Source organism: Pogonomyrmex barbatus, unplaced genomic scaffold (assembly GCF_055798465.1).
Source record: "Pogonomyrmex barbatus isolate J1 unplaced genomic scaffold, ASM5579846v1 scaffold4, whole genome shotgun sequence".
Classification (NCBI taxonomy): Eukaryota; Metazoa; Arthropoda; class Insecta; order Hymenoptera; family Formicidae; genus Pogonomyrmex; species Pogonomyrmex barbatus.
In genome coordinates this window covers 5,380,725-5,403,113 of record NW_028297138.1, presented here as the reverse complement: position 1 = coordinate 5,403,113, position 22,389 = coordinate 5,380,725, and the positions used below count along the sequence as shown (strand labels likewise).

Here is a 22,389-nt window from a genome sequence, read left to right as displayed (position 1 = left end):
CTCGATAATATCAGCATGCCACAGATCGTCGTATTCCCGAATTATGATATGTCTTCGTGGAAAATTTCTTCTCATCGGAGTGTGCAATTTCTCAACGTCGTCGCCTTTCGGAGTTAACATTTTTTTCACATCTATCGGACGGTCTCATATTTTGAAGATATTAATATTTGTTTGTTTGATATTAATATTAACAAGTAAACAAGATATATTATACGACTAAAAATTGTTTTTTCCTCACTGACATCAATTGACTGGTTCGTTTAGTCGATATGCGATTTAATTTATATAATAATAATACTAGTTTCGCGAAGTTTCTTGATGATCGACAATATCTCGTTGTCGTGAGTTATGACCTGCTCGGCGTGAAGCATCAAGCAATTGGAGTCGATCCACCAGTTCTCAATGCACGTAATCGATCTTGTTGTCATTTAACGTCATAGTGGACGGTATATTGCCTGCACTCTTTTTCTGCTTCTTCTATATGTAGATACGAGCGGAGCATTGATGTTAATGTATCCTTTGTATCCTTTGTTGCCAATGATGGGATTATGGGCTTTGTCGCCACGTCTATGAGCATTTCGTTGTTAAGGGAATCCTAAAGCGAAGGATGAATGGTCTTCCGTTAATGCCATCTAAACGGAATTCAAGAAATGTCAGTAAAGATCAACAATCTAAACAGTCAATATTATCGACAATTTAAAAAGTCTATATTATCGACATGACTAATTCTGTTTACTGTCATATTAATTTTTATCATTTTACTAAATAAATGAAAACACATGTATATATTGTATACATGTATTGTCAATGCAGTAGTCGTTCTTCACAACATTCGCTTTGTTCAATATTGAAAGATATCTATTAGATTCGGAAAAAATTAACGGAGACCGACTGGATTTGAACTCGGGATCCCTCGTCTACCAATCCGACACTTAGTCTGCACGACCACGACGGCTCCTCTCTGTTAGCTGTTTATATTCCGAATCTCTTTCATGACCGCTTACGGTCGTCTAATTCTTACAATATTCTTATAGATCAAAATACGACATTACATGTATTTTTCTCAAAGAGAACATGTATCTATCGTACATACGTAGTGAAGAGACTTTTTGCTATGTCTAGAAAGTGTTCGAGAATGAGTTTAGATTCTCGAAAGTTGCGCGCGGGGGTCTCATTAGCAAATGGCAGCATCTCGCGGATACATGCATTATGCATGAGCAGGAAGCCACCTGAGACGCTTCCGGCACTTCTCTTGTGTGCGCGCCCATTATTACTCATTCTCGGCCATCTTGTGCAATACTCATCGCTTGAGATTGTGCTCGTTTCAGCTTTCTTGGTGTTTTTTCTATTGTGCACTGTTTGATGAGTGAATCAAAACTGCTCTACTATCACCTCTCATCAGGATTGAAATGTCGAGATCACTGTACTGCCGGACATTGAAAGGATACAGCATCACGCCGCGCTCACCACGTGATCGTGACCGGCAAATGCAATCGTAATTTGGCGCCTCTCCTTTTAATCAGCTCACTTGGAGAACATTCTTTCAACCTCTCCAAGGTTTTAATACAGTGTTCAGCTCAGACTTGTTATTGTGTCAGCTCGATCTTCGTTCCGTGTGACGCGTGAAAAATTATAATAGTACAGAGACACTCAAGATGGTTAGAGAGATCTGTGACATAAACTAAGCGAATCGCGGCATAGATTACAGGAACCTTTTTTTCGCTCGCAGTCCCAGCATTTTTGTGATAATTTAGCTAATTCACAAATAAAAAGACATGGAACTATTTGTACTATTGCTATTGACCAGTTGTCTACGAGCTAGTACAAACGTATATACAGAGTGATTCAGAACAACCGTTTGTCCTTAAGGCCAGGTTTACATATATTTGGTCGGAAAAATCGATTTCTTTTTTTTTGCATTTTTTGAAAGGTCCAAGTGTGTAGAATGTGCGGCTAAAACGGTTTTTTAATCCGCGCATTATTTAAGTTGTTATGGCCTTGAACGTACCGGCGTACCGACAATAACGGAACACGCTAGACGCAGCGCTAGACGCTCGGGTAGAAATATTTGTTACAGGTATGCAAGTCGATATCTATGCTTATGCACGCACTTTAGGACGTAGATAGTAGTGTCTAATGACTATAGAGTCATTTACTACATAATTTTGATATATTACTATGTTTGCTTCTCTATAACTTAGAGTGTTTCGTGTGGCTTCATACGCATAGTCAGTGACAAGTAACGGTTGTGTCTATTCTATATTTGAAATAAAAATGCCGAATTTATCTAAAAAAGGTTCTCGAGGCTCAACGAGACATGAATCTCTTGGTAAGAAAAAGTTTCAAGGAAATCAATTTATGGTAGAAACTGAGTACGTGAGCACGTCAGCGAAAAAAATGAAAAACGATGAAACCTTCGTTGATGTGAACAATAGTTATTTTTAACTTTTTGATGATTTTTAATTTCTTAAGTGAATGTTTGAAATGTAAATTATGTGATGGAGATATGAAATTTATTTGCACGACTGGACCAGGAATAGCATTTAAATCGGTGGTTGAGTGTCTTTGTAGCACGCGGCATGTTCCTTCGAGTTCAAATATCAGTCAGTCTTATGAAATAAACCGGCGTTTTATGTTTGCTAGACGCATTTTAGGAATGGGATTACAAAGTATGAACACATTTTGTTCACTTATGGACATTTCACATAGTTTCAGTACCACTATTTACTATTGCTTTGTCGATAATCTTCTTGCTACATCAAAATCCGTCTTTGAGTTAGTTAAAAAAAAAGCTGTAAAAGAAGAAATTGAGCAAAATACTGAAACCGGAAATGAGCCACTGCATTTAACTGTGTCGGGAAACGAGTCATGGAAAAAACGAAGTTTTACATTATTTGGTATATACATTGATTGGAAAATACAGCAATAAAGTTATAGACGTTGCTATAAAATCTGCATTTTGTCAAAGCTGCGCTATTTGGAAATCAAAACAAGGTAAGGCCAGAATATGATGAGTGGGAAGAATCGCACAAAGATAACTGTACTGCAAATCATGAGGATAGCGCAGGTAAAATGGAAGTCGATGCCATAAAAGAAATGTTTGCACGATCAGAAGAATTACTTGGCGTGAAATATGTCAATTACATTGACGGAGATACAAAAATTTTTAAAGCTATCTACGATTTGGAGCCATACAAGAACATTACTGTTAAAAAAAAAGAATGCGTTGGACATGTGCAAAAAAGAATGGGCACTCGACTTCGGGCTGTGAAAAAAGAAACCAGGAGACTCGGTGGAAAAGGCGCTGGCAAACTGATCAACAAAGTTATTGCAGATTTAACACTGTACTATGGATTGGCGATTAGGAGGCATCCTGATTCTGTGGAAAAAATGAAAGAAGCTATTTGGGTTACGTTCCATCATAAATGTTCAATCGACGAGGATCCACAACACATTGTCCAAAAAGAGTAGATAACTGGTGCAAGTGGCGTGTTACAGAAGCTAATGGTGAGTTGGCGTCATTCAAATACGACTCTCCTCTCCAAAAAAATGTTCAAGATGCCATTAGACCAATTTATGAATCTCTTTTCACGAATGATTTGCTGCAACGATGCACCGGAGGAAATATTTAAAATTCAAACGAATGTTTGAACTCGTGTGTGTGGAAACTAGCTCCAAAACATTTGCACTGCGGTTCCCAAACCATTGAAGTTGTCACTTACATTGCCACAAATTTATTCAACGAGGGATATTTTTCTATATTAAAAATAATGAATGTGCTGGGAATTCCTGTCGGGTTTGAAGCCAAAAATTTCACCGTTCGATGTTGATCCTCACCACATTCAGGCGGCAGAGCAGAGCATGTCCAACGCTGCAAAAAGAGCTGTCTTATTTAAACGGGAGCAGCAAATTGCACAAATGCAAAAATATGAAGCAGAAGAAGGATTGATGTATGGCCCTGGAATAGCTGACTAAGTGTAAGTTCAATTATTTTGCAGTAAACAACAAGTAATCTTTAACAAAAACTTTAAATCGTTTTTCTAGAAACATGATTTTTCAAATCTGCGTAAGTTCTAGTGTTTGAACCGTTCAATATATCGATTTAAATCTTCTTTTCTCTTAACATGTAAACATTTTTTATTGGAGGTTATACTTATAAAATATTAAAATTTTTAATATTCAATATTTTTTATAGCAAGACAAAAACAAAAAAATCATAAGAAAAATACGATTTAAATTTCAAATGACCGCCGTTTTGTTAATTTTCGACTTATTCACTTAAATTTAGATATAACCTCCAGCAAATTTAATATATTTTAAACTATTTTTATACATTTCATTTCAGATCATTTTTGCATGTGCTGCAGTTTACGCAATTTAACCGTGTTCATCATGTATGTCGATGTTTGGATACATGTGGCGGGCGCCATATTGTTTTTTTTTGCTGAAAAATATTTCATTTGAAGTTCAAAATGTAATAAATATTTAGCAAAAAACCCGATATTCATGTCTTTTCTTTTGTCTGAAAAAAATTCCTAAAATTTACCTATCTTTTCTGGCAATTATATGTAAACCTGACCTTAAAGGAGCGTATTCCTAATTTTATTCTAAGACAATTTTTCTTTTACCAAAATTTTATCCGAAGATTAGTTTTTAAATTATAAGCAGAAATAGTTTATCAATTATGGACTGAGTATAGAAGGTAGACAGGGAAGGTAGACGGCGCAACTCACCGTCCGACGCGAGTGATTACGCGGGGCGCACGCTACGATCAGCTGCTTTGCTACGAGACACAAACACACATGTACATTCGTGCTCGCATGCATGCATGCACACATACACGCATGCACACACACACACGCATGCACACACACGCACACACACACACACACACACGCGCGCGCGCGCGCGCGCATGCACACACTTACTTGTAAAAATTCGATGTCTTCACATCTTGCAAAAAACATATATGTACAGATAATTTCACTCGCCGTAATAGCAACACTTTTCCATGCGACGAATCCATACTGAATAAATCAAAGTTTTTTCTTTCTTGAATTATATTAATATTCACGCACTGATTTATAAAAATCCAAATTTATCAATCCATCACTATTAACCGATTAATTATTTGGCGACTGAGAATTACTCAAATTAAATAGCACATTACATACAATTAGAGAAATTAGAAATTTTCTTTTTCTTATAAATTGTATCACATTATCAACACATTTACTGACGCACTCGATCTATAAAATAAGGCCTTTACGAATGAATCGATTCATCAGTAATAATCACTATTAGTTAATCATTCGGTAAATGAGAATACTTAATGAAAAAAAAAAACATATTATGCATAATCACAATAAATCAATATTTATAAACATATATCACACTTTTACGGATCTACGCACGTGAACGCAATAAATTGAAAAATTCACGAATAATGAATTACAAAGTAATAAATTATATTTAATTATTACCGATTAATCGGCTGGTTTTGAAATCATTTGATAAAGATGCGTTACATACATACGTTATTTGATGAAAAGTTCTGTTTGAAAACAATAAGCAATCCATAGATTGTAGCAAATTATGTTGTATGTAAAATTCCTTCTCGTGTGAATAGCGATTTATTATTGAATATCACATGAGAAGCGAATCTGGGATTTCGTTCGACGTTTCTCAGAAAATTTTCGCACAATGTTCTTCTTAGATAATAATCCTCAGGTCGTAAATGTTGCATGCGTGTGTAGTGAAATGCATGCAATTTTTCTTGCAATATTTTTTGTACAGTTGCATATGATAAATCGTGTTCTCGAGCAACGAATACTTGTTTCCGGATTTTGCTCGAAAGCACGTACAACTGTCTCCATATTCCGCACATTTCTTGCCCCGCGATCTCCCCCAGTGTTGTGTTTATTTGGGAGGACACTGCCAGTTTCATATAATCTTTGAGCAACTCGAAGTATAACAGGAGCCGATGTCTTGCTCGATTTGGGTACAATTCGGCGTCTTGCAGCGTGATATTACCCATGGCACCAAGTGCTATCAGCATATCGTAATATTCTTTATTCGTAAATGTTTCCATGTCATCTTGATAAGGACATTCTTCTAATAATTGAAGGATTATTGAGCGAAGTATCGATCGTCTTATCCTATTTATATGATCTTTGTGGATGATTCGTGCGTGCGTGCGTGCGTGCGTGCGTATGTGCGTATATGTGAATTAAGAAGTTGATATAGTATGTATGTGTGTAAGTATGTATGTATTTCTTAAAGAGGAATTTCTTTCATAATTTTATAGGTCATTCCACAGATTTATCACATTCCCCAATTAATGTTAATAAAATTCAAGAAGAAGTTTCGATTAATTTGCAGTTTAAGGTTTTGGCAGAAGTACTAGATATTACAATGGTCAATGATATTGGTAATAATCTTGTGGCGGTCACTGCATCGCGAACGCACCATCGACACACCGTCGCGCGCAGTCCCGCGCCGGATGGTGGTTCGCGCGCTCGCCACTAGATGGCAAATCGAGAAATCACTTTCTCGTGTTTGAAACGCTACAGCGGACCCTATATAAGAGCGGCACTCGGCATCGCTCTTCGCCTCAATCGCCTCGAACCAAGTAATTGGTAAGAACTGCACTGCGACGCCCTCCGAGCTCTGGAGGCCAGCCCTGGCCTCATTGCTGTACATACGGCAGTTTTTCCTGGCAATTACCGACCTATATTCGGTCGTATTCCCCGCGGCAGTTAACGCCGCGGTTACCCCTCCGGGCTTACGTCTGCCGGCCGTGAACGCCGCCAAACCGGCCTTACCCTTGACGGCCGTGAACGCCGTCACTTCCTTCTGGCTTACGTCTGACGGCCGTGAACGCCGCCAGCTTCCCAGCCTTGCCTCTGACGGCCGTGAACGCCGCCATATCCATCTCGCCTCTCTCCTACGGACGTGGTCCTATCAGCTGTGAACACCACAGCCTCATCATGTCCCGGAAGGTCTCTCGCGGCCAGCGACGCCGCCCAATCCGCCCGTGTCCGGGCGACCTGCTCCAGGCCGCAGTCGCAGCCCGCCGATCTCCATCAGCTCGGGGAGCCGCTGCTCATCCGGAGGACCTCCACCGGCGTATCTCATCTCCAGGGGCCGCCCACGACGCCTCGTCATCCCCGAGGCCATCGACACTGCCCACCATCTAAGAGGCGCTAGCACCACGACGCTCGCCGCCGTTGGCTGCGCGGCTACCCGCGTCGCAGCCGGGACACGCACCTCCCTCACCGTGCACCGGCCAGGAGGGACAAGTCACCGAACGACGAGCCAGGAGCTTACCCGATCGCTACAGGCAACAACTCCTAGACCTGTTCGGCTCGGCTTCCTCCTCTGAGGACAGCCTACCTCGGCTGTCGACTCCGCCCGCAGGGGACGCGACAAGTCTCTCGGCTTCCTCGAGCGCTACTACACCGGAGCGACCACCAACTCCTGGCCGTTCCTTGGAAACTCGGAACTCGGTGCACCACCAGACAGGCCGTGGCAGCTCTGCGCAATAGAGCTCGGCCACGTACAGCATCGGCCGCCGCGCCGTGACATTCGCCGGTTTTTCACCGAAGCCGCCAGGCAGACCACAGGATTGCCACCGGCACCGGTCAAGCCTCCAACGCTCACCCCCCGGCCGCGCCGAGGAGGAGCCAGGGCTCGGGAAAGACGTAGGGAGCTGCTGCAGGAACTGGCGCGCGCACGCGCAGAGACAGACGCGACCGACTCGCCTACACGCTTTTCCCGCGGGACCCAGACCAAGTCCCGCCTGCCTATGTAGCACTTTTGTTTCTTTGCATTTTTTCAACTTTTATTTAACTCAGCATTCCTTGATTGTTAGCGTGCATGCAACCTTCACATATCCTTCAGCTTGCGCTCCTATTATCCAACGCATCGCGATACTTGGCTGCTACCCTTCCGCATTGCTTGATGCTGACGCTCACATCGCTGGTCCGCCACATCGCTGGTCGAGGACAGATACCTCCACGGACCGAGAACCAGCTTCCACAGCCGATTGCGAGCGTCGCAGTGCAGTAGGCCACACTCAAGCGCGAGACGCGTTACACGCACACACAATCGCCATCCACGCCACCAAGCGTCACACCACGCCACAAATTCGCGACAATAACTGGCGACACCACATCAAAGAGGCCATAATCTAAATGATTCCCAAACAATCCCTTGTGTATCTTCAGAATATCCATTAAACATAAGTTTGAAGCATGAAATTGAATTAAGTAATATAAAAAAAATATATATATCTTGTCACATCGATAACTGTCAACTATGAAATGTCTTTCAACGCACTTTGATTAAATACTAATTTTATGGGCATTGAATGTCTATTTTATTCTTTGTATGTTTATATTTTAAAGCAATTTAATACATTGCATTATTATTGTATTCTCAATACAATTAAATTTTATTCGAATTCTAAAAGCTGTAATAAAATATCTAAACAGACTTTTTTTGCATTCTAAATAGTCTGAACGATATTTATAATTACGTGAATATTTAATTATATTGAGAATACGTCATTAACGTAATGAAATAATTTTAAATTAACATTCTTTCAATAAAATCGGTATGTATAACTTCAATTCATTAAATTTATATTTTACTTGAAAAAATAGGCTTCAATTAATTGTGAATTGATGTTAGACATATCACTATCTATATGGTTTATTATTGGTATTAAAGATCAAAAGTGAAATAAGAAAATAAACTTTATTTCAATGTCCGAATATTATGAACCGTACTAGTTTCTTGTTTCTTTACAATAATTCTTAAATTCAAGTCTTCTTCATCAAAATAATAATTGCATTGCATATCTACCTAAAGATTCAGTAAATCATGTATGTGTACATACAACATTCTTTTATTCAATTTGTATTTACCGCATCTAATTGAATTGAAATTTTATATTTAATAAATAAAAACTTATTGAATCTAAATAAATAATATTCTACTATTAAGTTTTAATCCCCAACAACAGTCCATACATAATATATACCTATATATTTGTTGATATAAATACTAATTGAAATTTATTATATTTATTATATTTATTCACAGTCATTATTTATAATTAAATAAATTTTGAAATTTCTTTTTGCCATTTTATTTTTCTTTAATTTGCTTTAATGTAATTTAGACTAACTAGAAATAAACCAAAATATTATAAATTGCAATGATTTCACATTCCTTTACACTGTTTATGTTCAGTCAGAAGAGAGTACAAAGAGGAAGCGGCAAAAATTAATGCAAAATTGGATAAAATTATTGATTTCATTAAAAATCAACAGCAAATTCTGGATTGTCAGGTTCTATTAAATCCTCCCGATATCCGATGATAAATGAAGTTACCTTCAATCTTCCAGCAATTACTGTCAAAGAATTAGAACATTTTGAAATGTTACTCTCAGATAAGAACTTCAAGCTAAAGATTGTGTGTATTTCTATCTTTGATTTTTATTTGTAGTTATGCAATAATTCTTACAATTTAAATCTGGACATCTTCTGTTTAATATTTTTATAGTTACGCCTAGTAAGGTCACGATCGCCTTAAATTGCGGCTCTGTCCGTAATTTCTGTCGTTCGTTGGATTTAACTAGTAAAAGTACACCACTAATTGTTCTTTTTATACGTTTTATTTTCTCGCCTTTTCTTACATACAGCTTCCTCTCTTCTCCTCGAGCCGCCCTTCTTCCCTTTTAAATTCTACCAATCGGCAGCGTCCACAGTATCATCAATTTCTTTTCAGTAACCTTATTTTATTCCTTGACATCTCGGCCCGCCTTGAAGGAACAACTTTCAACACATCATTTCTTTCTTTTTCTTTGCACAGTTTAAAATAAATTGCTATTATTATGCTTTTAAATAAAAAATGAGAGTACTACAAAACCAAAATATACATCATAGGTAAGAATAAATTAGCTAATAAAAACTACTTATTTTAATGTAATAATAAAGGGGGAATATAGATTATAGGAACTCCTTGTGCTCAGAGTTGGGAACTGATTCCATTGGGCCCTTCATCCATGGGCAGAGCACATAGCTTTCTGATGATTCTTTTATAAGTTCCATTAGCCATCCTTACTATCGCTACTCTACACCTTGTCATCGCTTGGATAAAGCTTTAGTATACGTCCTCCATTTAAGGAGCGCATTGTGATCATCCATCATCAATGCCATGGTGCCAGGAGTTAACGCAGTTGCATCATGATATCATTTAGTACGCATTTGTAATTGATGCAAATACTTCATCGCATCCAAAAGTGCTGGCGTATTTTTTGTTGGTGCTATCATCGTGATAAAGTATTAGTAGGCACATTCAATCAATTTCTTTGGGCCGTTTCTAATAGTAAATCTCCGAGGAGGAAATGAGCAGGAGTTAAGGCTGTTAAATCCTCAGGATGAGAGAACAAAGGACGAGAGTTTAATACTGCTTCTATTTCTGCCAATAATGTAAATTCCTCGTAAGTTAATATAAGATTTCGCGTAACTGTGTATAAATGCCTTTTTACTGCCTTCACTGAGGCCTCCCATAATTCTCCAAAATTCAAGAATCTGGATAATATAAATCTCCAATTGATGTCCTGCGAGGTTAACTTGGTTCTGATCTCTTCAGTTTGATCTTGTATAAATTGATAAGTTTCCTCCTTGGAAGCTTCCACAAAGTTTGTTGCATTGTCTGAGTATAGTGTGGTACACAGTCCTCGTCTTGCATTAAATCTTCTTAAAGCTGCTAAAAAGGTTTCCGTTAAATCTGTTACTACTTCTAGATGTATTGCCTTAGTATTAAAGCAAACGAAAACGGCGATATATCCCTTTGAAATGGATATTTTACTCCTTCTTTTATTCTCTCTAATTTGTATAGGTTCTGCATAATCCACTCCACTAATTGCAAATAGTTTTACAAATCCCCGTAAACGGTCCTTAGACAATTCTGCCATTACAGCTTCTAAAAGTTCAGGTTTAAACCGAAAACATTCCACACATTGGCGAATTACCTTATAGACTTCCTATCTACCTGATACGGCCAGTATCGAACCTCACAGATGATAAATGATAAAAGTTAAAGATGATAAAAGTTGTTCAGGGCCACAATGTAGCAACCCTTTATGCTCTTCTCTAAATATAAGTATCATTATATGGTGCTTAGAAGACAATAACCATGGGTGCCGTTGACCTAAATTAATATCGGCGTGACGGATTCTGCCTCCCACGCGCAAAAGATTATGCTTATCTAAAAAGAGGCGTAATGGAAGGAGCTTGCTTTTTTATATATTCCATAACCTTTCTGCAAGTCTTCGATTTCTCTTCAGAATGTTTGCTGTTGTACTAATGTTGGACTAAAATAATCGTTGCTTGCCCAAATAAGAAGAGAGTGTGTGCGTCACGACGGGGCCCGACCATGAATCAGTCGTGAAAACTCGTAATTTTTTTGCGAAAAAATACCACCTTAGCCTGGATTTCCTGCTTACTGGGCAGGCATCTTATCACTTCGACTACCGAGGCATGTGATGATATTTATCGCAAATATCGTGTTTAGAATAACAGATCAACAATACAATGATACACATATATACATATATCACAATATACATGTATTCTCTCGAATTCTCACGACCAGTAATGCTTGTTCTAACTCTCGAACTGTAAGAACTCCCCTTTGTTTTAGTTTTCCATAGTTAATAAACCGCATACAGTATGCAACGACCCTTTTTAGCTTATTAAACGACGAATACTTATATAAATTAGTCGCAAGTATAATTTCCTCTCGGAGATCTAGAGTCTGATTCAATGCATGCAGTACTTGGGAGGGCAATTCCTTCGGATTCACTAATCATGGCGGTCGAGACTATCATAAATTGTTATTCCTTAACTTTCGGTGGTGACGTCCCTGGATAATACATCCGCGGGATTATTGCTTGAAGATACATGATACCATTTCTTACCCGCGGTAAGCTCTTGAATATCGGTTACTCTATTGACTACATAAGTTTTTAATCTGTAAGAAGGTGTATTAATCCAATTCAATACAATCATGGAATCTGTCCAGAAGCTCACCGTTCTGATTCAATCCGACAATACTCTATTAATATTATGGAATAGCTTAGTGCCGCGTTTAATTCTAACCGCAATAACGTAACTGATTTTAAAGGTGCCATCCTAGACTTGAACACATTAAATTCGCAGTAATTCTCTCATCTTGATCTTGACTACAAACATAAGCACATGCTCCATAAGATCGTTCCGATGCATCACAAAAAATATGCATGTCCACTAATAATGATGCATTGCCTGGATTTACATTACGATGTCGCTAAAACTTGAGCAGAATTCAGAGACTCATAATATCCTGCCCAATTCCTTTGCATCCGAGCCGGAGTTCTTTGTCCCATCCTAACTGCTCCTTCCATAACTGTTACATTAATTGCTTAGCTACTACCAATATGGGTCCAATAAGTCCTAAAGGATCAAAGATCTTAGAAATAAGAAATAGTACTTGTCTTTTCGTTACAGCTGAATCTCCAGTTAATTTGATTTCATATTGCAAATAGTCATTTTCAGAATTCCATAACAATCCGAGAGTTCTTAGGGCTTCATGCTTGTTCAAAATCATAAGATCATTCCCTTTCTTATCCTGCATTAATAAATGAAGGATTCCTTATTGTTGCTTCTTCATTTATGAAGATGGAATCCTTCAGCAACTCCATTAATTCTTGTTGCAAGCAACATGCTTTTTCTAGTGTATGCGTTCAGTCAGGAAATCGTCCATACAGAAATCATATTGCAATACTTTCGCCGCTGTTGGGTATTTGTTTTTCTCCTGCATTGCTAGTTCCTTCAAGCATCTGACTGCTAGAAAGGGTATCGAAGATGTTCCATATGTTAACGTATTCAACCGATATTTGCATTCTTCATTTCTGTTCGATCTCCATAAAATTCTTTGCAAGTCCCTGTCTTGTTTTCTCACTATAATTTGTCTGTACATCATTTCTAAATCCACTGTCATCACGTATTGATGAATCCTAAATTTGAGCAATAATTCCAATAGTATGTTGCAAGACAGGTCCTACTAACAGCTTGTAATTTAAGGATACTCCTAAGTTAGCAGAAGCATCAAATACCATCTTTAATTTGCTTGTTAAGGCATTGCCTTTTATCACAGGATGCGGTAAATAATAAATATTCACTGAAATTGGTGGGGTATCTTCCTTGTGACAAGTGACATGTGACTAAGTAGTTTGTATTGTTCCAGAAATTTAACGTATTCTTGCTTTACTCCTGGTCGTCGCTCGAATCTTCTTTCTAATATGAATCTTCTTTCTAATACAGCCTTTTCAGAGATGTTTTATACGAATCTAATACAGCCTTTCAAAGATGTTTTATACGAATCCGCTAGTACTATATCTTCTCGTTGAGGTAATCCAACGATGAATCGTCTTTCCGAATTTCTCTTTATTGTTAATTGGAAATGTTCTTCACATCTTCTGGTGAATAATGTCTCTGTTCCGCAATCTCTTCAGATTGCCAAAATTTCTCTAATTGCTGGCTTAATTCATTGTTGATCATTATTACATATAATATTGTTGCTTTCTTGCCCACTTATAAAGTGTCCATCTAATATCCAACCAAATGATATATTTTGCATTTCTTGGTTGTCCTGGTAGTAAATCAATGTGCTCATCCTTAAGAATTTGCCAAAATATTCCAGCACCAAATAATAAGTCGATGGTTCCCGGGTTATGGAACTCCTCATCTGCTAGTTTCAAATAATTCGGTAAGTTTAACCTTGATATGTCAATTCGTGTCTGTGGAATTCGTTCTGTAATTTTAGGTAATACTAAACATTCTAACATAAATTTCTTCTGGTTGTACTTAGATTGTATCTCTAAGATTATTGACTGCCTTACATGTGTCTTGCTTTGATTTATTCCACTGACTGGAATACTTACAAATTTACAAAGTAAATGCAACTTATCGACTAATATCCTTGTGATTAAGTTGGATTGCGATCTTGGATTTAAAAGAAGTCTACAGCAGTGCCGTTGTCCTTTTGTATTAAGGACATACACTCTAGTAGTTGATAACAAGACTGGTGCGAATTCTTAGTACAATACGTAGAAACTACATTATTAAAACTCTTGAGCTTCCTTCTTTTCTTTATTTCCCTTAATATTATCTAAATGCAAAAGAGAATTATGCTTAGCTTTACAACTTTTGCAACCCGAAACTTGCACTCCAGTGACCTTTTCGCAAACAATTGAGATAAAGCTTTAGTTGTTTTATTTCCTTAGTGCGTTCTATTACCGGTAACTTTAGCAATTTCTCAACTGTATATACGATGAATGCTCTTACAATATTCACAGGTATTGTCCGAAATAGCAGTCAAAATTACTGATTTCTCATATTTTTTTCTCATTATGCTTACGTGTTTCTGGTGCTGATTTCTCTTTTTCGATCATTTCCAACATGTGATACCTTCCCGTTAGAAATTCGAGCAACTTTCCATGGTAACTCGTTCATTCCCTTGGAACTAATATATGTTTCCCAATCTTTGCGCGTATAATAATCCAGTTTATTTGTAACTAAATCAAAATGGCATCCCATTGTTCGATGGATAATCTTAACATGGACAATGCCTTGATGTGCATCCGTATATGATTTATGGACTGCCTGATGGTCAACTTATGTCCTTTAGCAATTGTTTCGAACGCTGTTTCGAACAATTCTTTTAAATATGTGTTGATTATAAGCCTTCGATTTTCATAGTAATTACTTAATAATTCCCACGCTGTTCTATAATTTTCCGTTGTAGTTTCTAACCCTTCTATAAATTCTAACGCCTCATTTTTTAAAATGCCTCTGAGATATTGAAGTTTCTGAATCTCCGACAATGTTGGGTTCTCATCAATCAATGAAGAAAAGGCATCTTCAAACTGCATCGACTGACTATATTGCCCATTGTTGGCAACGTGATCTTTAGCAATTTTACGCTTGGCATAACCATTGGAACTACTTCTATTCCTGAAACCGTAATAATATCGGTTATTTGATTGTGCTGCCCTAATTTTCATTTCGTAAAGGACACTATTTTAAAATAACTATCTTCAAATGCTATTTCCTCATCTTCTTCCTCCTGTTCGATTCTCTCAAACTGCAGAGTTTTCTTTTCACTTTCCGACATCGCTCGCTTACGTGTTTCTCTTCTTATTGCATATTTTGAAACTTATCCCATACTTTCTTTATCTTGTCAAGTCTTTCCCTAATTTCTTATTCGTCCTCTATGTCACCCTGAAGGAAGTTACTGAAACGCCTTAATTAACTCTTACGAGGGTAGTCTGAAAAGTTTTGAGTCTAACATAGAAACAAGTATTTTTTCGGTCAAATATAGTTTTATTTTTCAACATAATCTCCTTTTAAGTATACACTTTTCCCATCGATACTCTAACCTCTTTAACCTTTCCAAATAGTAGTTGGCGTCTTGCTCCGCAAAATAGGCGTTTACGTATGCGATGATCTCCTCGTTCGATGAAAATCTCTGTCCTCCAAGCGAAACTTTAAGCTTAGGAAACAGGAAAAATCGCTGGGGGCCAGATCTGGTGAATACGGCGGGTGGTCAACCAATTCGAAGTGCAGTTCGTGAATTTTGGCCATGGCGACCGCCGAAGTGTGAGCAGGTGCGTTGTCTTGATGGAACAGCACTTTCTTCTTTTTCAAATGCGGCCGTTTTTTTGCAATTTCTGCCTTCAGCTTATCAAGTAATGATGCGTAATACGCTCCCGTTATTGTTTTACCTTTTTCAAGATAGTCGATACACAATTCCGTGACTATCCCAAAAAACAGTCGCCATTATCTTGCCAGCTGATGGAACCGTCTTCACCTTTTTCATTCTTTGCAGTCCACTATTTTGACTGTTCTTTTGTCTCTGGAGTGGTGGATCCAAGTTTCTTCTACAGTTATGAATCGACAAAAAATCTGACTCATTTTGCTTGAACCGCTCCAACAGGGCATTGGAAATGTTCTTTCGAATTTTTGGTCCAAAATGAGCAAGCGCGGCATCCAACGCACGGATAGCTTGCGCATATCCAATTCTTCAATCAATATATGACAAACGCGTTCTTTCGATATGCCCATAGCCTCTGCTATCTCTCTAATCTTGATTCGACGATCGTCCAGTACCATTTGATGAATATTTTCGATGTTATCAGCTGTGGTCGCAGTTTTTGGCCGTTCCGAACGCTCATCATCAACCAAGCTGGTACGACCACGTTTAAATTCAGCTGCCCATCTTTTTACGGTGGCAAATGATGGGGCAGAGTCCCTGTAAACGTCAGCGTCCAACTCAATTTTAATTTGCGCAGGCGTATTGCCTTTCAAATGTAAGAATTTAATTTAATAACGGCACGATATTCAATTTTTTCCATTTTTACAAAAACACATCGACTAACACAAACGACTGTCAAACTACAACTGAGCGTTCAAAATGGCTGAAATTTTCACAAAAGTCTTTCAAAGCATATACTGTAGTCCTAGAATGGTTTTGACGACTAACGTCATCTTCATGTTAAAGCTCAAAACTTTTCAGACTACCCTCGTATAGCCTTCAATATAGTCACGAAATAGATCATTAGCGATATTTAGATATTTGAAATATTCTTCATTCGAACAAATTGTCACCGCACAAAATAACATTAAAAAATGATAATATACATCATTTTCTATATAATCTTTTAGTAACACTGGACTCATATAGAGAAGTATTGTTCTAATTCAAGGCCCTTCCAAAATTTTAAATAATCGAGCTTTCGAATTGCACGGTGTAGTTCAGGTATTGTTTTGTTGCTTTCACTTAATAGAGTAGATATTTCATTAATTTGTTGTACACATAGCTTATTTTCTTTAAAGTTAAAACTGCCCTTTACCCAACCAATTAAATAGTTCTTCCTTCCTAATTCCTAATTCTAGTAAATGCAACGAATCAGCCACTAAAATCAGCGACTAAATCTATAGATAATTCTTCAAGAGGAGAAATTTTCTTATGATGACCTTCATCCAATCTATTATGGAAACTGAAATCAGTTCTGAATTCTGCATCTGTACGAGGAAAACTCATATGATGTCCTTCAATAAAATATTGTCATTCTGTTATGCATTTGATGCAACTATGTCGATTATAATTGACCTGTAAAAATATGGATTCGAATTGATTTTTGTTTCTGTTATTTTAATTACAAAAATGTATTTATGAATATTACAAAATGTATTTCAGAAGTAAAATTGAATGTTTTTTTGTTGCTTTATTAACTATTACGTCCAGCCCGAGGTAAATATTTTTTTTGAAAATGGATGGGGCTTGGAAGGACGCTCCAAATATCCTCTCGCAGGTGGGCGCGCTGAGGCGTCCCTACGAGTCGGACACACTGTGCAAAGCCACGAGTGCGAGTCAACGTCTTGAAAAAGACGCTATGACTTCGACTGCGTGACGTGCGTCCGTCGGTCCGTAATTTAGGCAAGAGAATTTAATCTCTTTTGCCAGGACCATGCGCGAATCTTGGGATAATGGGGAATGAAAGAGGGAAGGAATAACTAAAACGATAAATAATTTAAATTTTACATGTAATTCATAATTTTAAAACGATTACAAGTTTAGCTAACTACAAGATCCGTGTCATTATTTCTTGCGTTGAAATACATTTACTGAAGGTATATTTATATTTGATAAATAATAAAAAAAGGTGTTACGTACGGAAATTCATGTAATATTATGGTGGTGGTGGTACACCAATGTGGTGTGTCGTTGGCCACCACCGAAAATGTGTATGGTCTTCGTTGAGTCCCCGTTGATGGCCGTCCGCTGTTAGAGTACGAGGCGGAATGGGCGACGGGGAATGGAAGGTTGTCGTGCTGGTTCCCAGAAATATGAACCTCAAGCGTACATTTTGTTTGTATTTAATAAAGGCAAGAAAAATGTCGTATACATTATCGGCGCAGCGCGGGCGTTTGAGTGCCCCGCGTATATGATGAGTCGCCGGTGTTGGTCGGGGAGCGTGGCTCCTCTAGGAAGCGTCGCGTGCGTCGCTCACGGGCACCGGCTCCGCCGTGATGAGGTGTCCGGGCTCGTGTGGCCAGAGCGGCGTCGATAGGCGGTGAAGCCTCGGTTTGCGAGGCGGCGTGGAACGTAGTCTGCCGGTGATCTCGGCGGGGCGTTCCCCGCACTATGCCCCCTAAGTCGACGGGCAGAAGGCGCCACGGAGTGACGGTGGGTTCTGGGTGTAGTCCGGAGAAGCTCGGAACGGACGGGCGGCGATGTGCCGCGATCTGCGGTGAAAACCTCGCCTGTTGCGGGGTGACTGGTTCACCGCGTGCGTCCCTGCGGGCCAGAAGATGGATGCTGCAGCCCGGTGTGGGCGGACAAGTCCGCGGAGCTGCTGTGTGTGGCCGCGGTGGCGTCCTCGACGTCGGGCCGGATGTGTAACTGTCGGCCGACGATGACGAAGTCGAGAGGGCGCCGAAGAGCTCGGCTAGGCTGGCTCTCTCGGAGGCCGTCTGACGACGTTCGTTCCTCCGCGCTGACGGCGCGGGCTCCGGTCGCTGTGGTGTCCTCGGTGTTGAGGTCTGGTCGACTCGTCGTCCTCCCAGCCGTGTGGTCCGCTCTGCGCTGGCGGCGGGGGTAGTCCTCCCCGCTGAGATGACGGCCAGCAGGCCGCTGGGGCACGGGCGGATGCGGCTGCGAGGGCGGCGGCTGCGTAGTGGTGGCTGCGACGTGGTGGCGGAATCCGGAGTCGTCTCTGCGGCGTGGTCCTCCTCCTCCGATGTCTGTGGTGATGGCTCGTTCCGGTGCCTCTCGGCAGGAGTGCCTAAAGTCCACTCAACGGCGTGAACGGCCGCTGAGAAGAGGTCGGCGAGAGGAGGCACGGCGTGAACGGCCGCGTCGAAGGGTCAGGAGCCCCCCTATGGCGTGAACGGCCACCGAGGGGAGAGTACGACCTGTGTAGGGTCGGTAACGCCGGACTCAAAAAAGAGCCGTATAGCTGACCGCAAGCGGTCGGGCCTCAGTGTCTCCTTAGCCGTGTACGGGCCCCAGAGCGCACTGAGGGGTAGTGTCGGTTGCTCGTGCCGGCCGCTCTTATATAGCGGCCGTGTGGTCTTCTGCGCACGAGTTGGTGATTGTCCGTGTAGCCATCTCGCGGCGAGCGCGCGGGTCACTCTCGTGCGCGGGCGGGCCTTTCGGCTTTTCACGCACGAGTAGGCGGTCGGACGTCTGGCCATCTCGTGGCGAGCGTGTATCACTCCCGTGCGCGGGCCCATGATGTCAGCGCGTGGCAGCGCGGCGGCGCGCGCCGACGCGCTCGGTGCAGGGCCGGAGTGGCGGTGGCCGCCACAATATAAATGTTCTAAAAATTGACGGATGTATTATTTAATTTTTGTGTACAAATTCTGTTATATTTGTATGTTTGTCTATATTCTAATTATTCTTATCTTACATAGTTTAGTATTTTTAATCTGTATTTGATAATTTTATCTTACATTGTTAATCTATTTAAATTTGTATTTTGTTATCTGTGTGTGATTGTTTCGGAGAAGAGGTCGGATTTCCGATGGTGAGATCTAGGGGAGGAGGGAAAGGAGTCCGGAGTTCGCAGAACTCGTCCAAGAATTTCTGGGTGCGGAAATCTGGATATCTGAAGATTAGTATTATGGCGCTATATCTGAAGATTAGTATTATGGCGCTCTGGGAAGAGTGCGCTAAAATCTAGAGATGATCCAGATTCGGATGGTCTGATCGGGGAATAGGACGGAGGAGATATGTACAAATAATAGGGTCCTCCTGCTGGAACAACTCGTGGTTTCTTCGGCATGTGTCAAAACCTCGGATGTCCTAGGCGAGGGATAGTTCCCTGATTGACGAGCTCGCTTGTTGCGACGATAACGAAGCCTCTTCAGGGCTCGCCTCCGTCTCTGAGCGTCGGAAAGAGAGGATGATGCAGATTTCACTAGAAGAAATGGATTTGGAATATGAAATGTCATTGGTCGTAAACCTTAAGGCTATCTCTGAAATATTTCAGGAAACCGAGAGATCCGACAGAGGAGAAAAATTAAGAAGGGAAAGAGAAAATTGTAAGAGAGGAGAGAAAGAAGAAAAGAATAGATTTCCCGAATTATTCGGTGGTCATGAACCTGTTGAGTGTTCCACAACGCATAGGGAGCCCGAGAGGTCCGACGGCCCAAGCAAAGAAAGAAAGAGAAAAGAAAAAAAAAAGAGAGTAGAAGTGTAAGGAGAACGGCAGAGGATAGAAAGGATATAAGGGAGAAATGAGAAAATATAAGGAGAAAAGACCCGAAAACTATTATTAGGGAATTTTTCTATGTGTAATTGAACTTACTGTTACTCTGGAATGTCGGAGACTTGGGACCTGCGAGAATGATGAAGACGGAAACGGTGTCGCCAGGAAACTTGGTCACTTGCACTTGTACTTGGTGAAATTGTTGATTTATTTCGACTGACACCGACTGATTGAATTATTGACAACTGATGGACTGAAAATATTCTGTGAAAAAAAGGAAGTAGCAGTGCGCGCTCCGTGCTTTTAAGGGCACTATATATATGATTTCGTTGAGGAAAACATCTGTACACGTGTTGTTTTTCCGCGATTAGGATAATAGGGATTATCCGCTTAGCCAAATTCTTAGTAACCGACTCCCGGAAGAGATCAGTTGCGTAACCGTCGCGATCTAACAGAGTAACAGAACATGTATCACTCGTTTATCCGCTTAATTAAATTCTAATAACTGATACCCGAAAGAGAAGAATCGTGCAGTCGTCACGACGTAACATAACATATCTTTACATGGTTAAAAATGTGGAATTTAAACTTAGAAAATAATTTATTAATGTCTGTTCCCGTGCGCGCTATTGCTAGACACGGATTTGGAGCTCGTCTCGATAGCGCTCGCGTTTCGGGCTTGCTCGGTTGAAGCTGAATTCGCAGCGTTCACGCGCCCGTGTAATAACCGTATGCATAAAAACGATTTTGAAATTTGGCCTATGTGCCTTACTCCTAACTTTCTTCCTCCCGTACTTCGGCCTGGCACGGTTTCCGAGCTTCGAGCGAGTCTCGAGCTCTCATCGCGTAGCCCCAGTCGGATGCTCGTGTATCGATCTTTGCGCGAATATTAAATTTCTTCTTCTGTAGTATCTTCGATCTGTGTATCGCATTTCGCGTTTCTAACTTGTTGCAAATTAAACCTTTGATTTTTTTTGGAAAGGAGACATTTATTTTCGCCACTCTGCTTCTCCTTCCCTGGTTTTCTTTTTTTCATCTCCTGCTCCTTCGATTTATCAGTAACCTGAGTGTAAGCATTTTTAGTACTTATACATCAGTGCAACGGTGCAAATCTTGGCAAAAGGTTGCTCTGGCTCATTGCCGAATATTTAGTTGGTTCTTGATAAAACAAAAATTCGAGCGAGCCATCAACAGTGTCTAAAACACTTTATTACAGTTAAAGAACATTTTCTACAAAATTAAAAATTCATTTAACTTTTCTTTAATGTTGAAAATCTTTGTACTAGTATACACGAGTAGTATACTAGTATATAAGTATACACAAAAGTTATTTCTTCCTGATTATAAAATTATACTTACCTTTTATAAATGCTCTTGCAGGGGAGTCGCAGATAAAATATCCAATTTTCACAGCTATGAAATGATTGTTGCTGTTAATTTTTATACCATTCTTTAAAATCGTATTTAATTCTTTTACAAACTCTGCTAAATATGCTTGCAAATTCGGCTTGCATTGACCATAATAAGTATCAATAATCATTAGTAGCAGATTGGACATATTTTTAATAGAAGCTAAAATTAGCCAAAATTGATACGTTAAGCTATTGTACACTGGCAATTCATCAAAATTAAAATTCAATGTCACGGAGTGATGCCAGCAAATTCTCTTCGATGTTGTGCATCAGATTATTTATTAAGGATATTTCTAAATCCTGGTACCAAAATTGTCCATCAAAATTTGGTCCCATATGTCACTTTTACAGCTCTTGATGTTTGTAATAAAGTACGGCTGTCGACTGGTAAGCATTGTTTCTTGTTACAAATCCATGTGTTTAATAATCTTTTAATAATCTTAAGGGAGGAATCCTATTATTTCGGTTAAAAACATGACAAAATTTGAGAATTTTTTTTTTTTTACTTTAAACTAGTTTTACTTAACTTTACTTAAACTTTACTTAAACTAATTCGATTTATGTAAAATTTATTCCATGTTTTTATTCACGTTTGAACAACTTACAGTTTTTTTATATTGAATTTTAATAATAAATGTAAAAGTTAT

The 22,389-nt window shown here is 39.6% G+C and overlaps 1 long non-coding RNA gene and 1 pseudogene across 1 annotated transcript in view; both read left to right on the top strand.

The window, feature by feature from the left end:
• Window positions 1-22,389, top strand: part of LOC148935747 (uncharacterized) — a 292,726-nt gene that overhangs the window by 64,621 nt on the left and 205,716 nt on the right. The gene's annotated exons all lie outside the window — the stretch shown is intronic.
• On the top strand, window positions 2,776-4,294 carry LOC148935755 (uncharacterized; annotated as a pseudogene).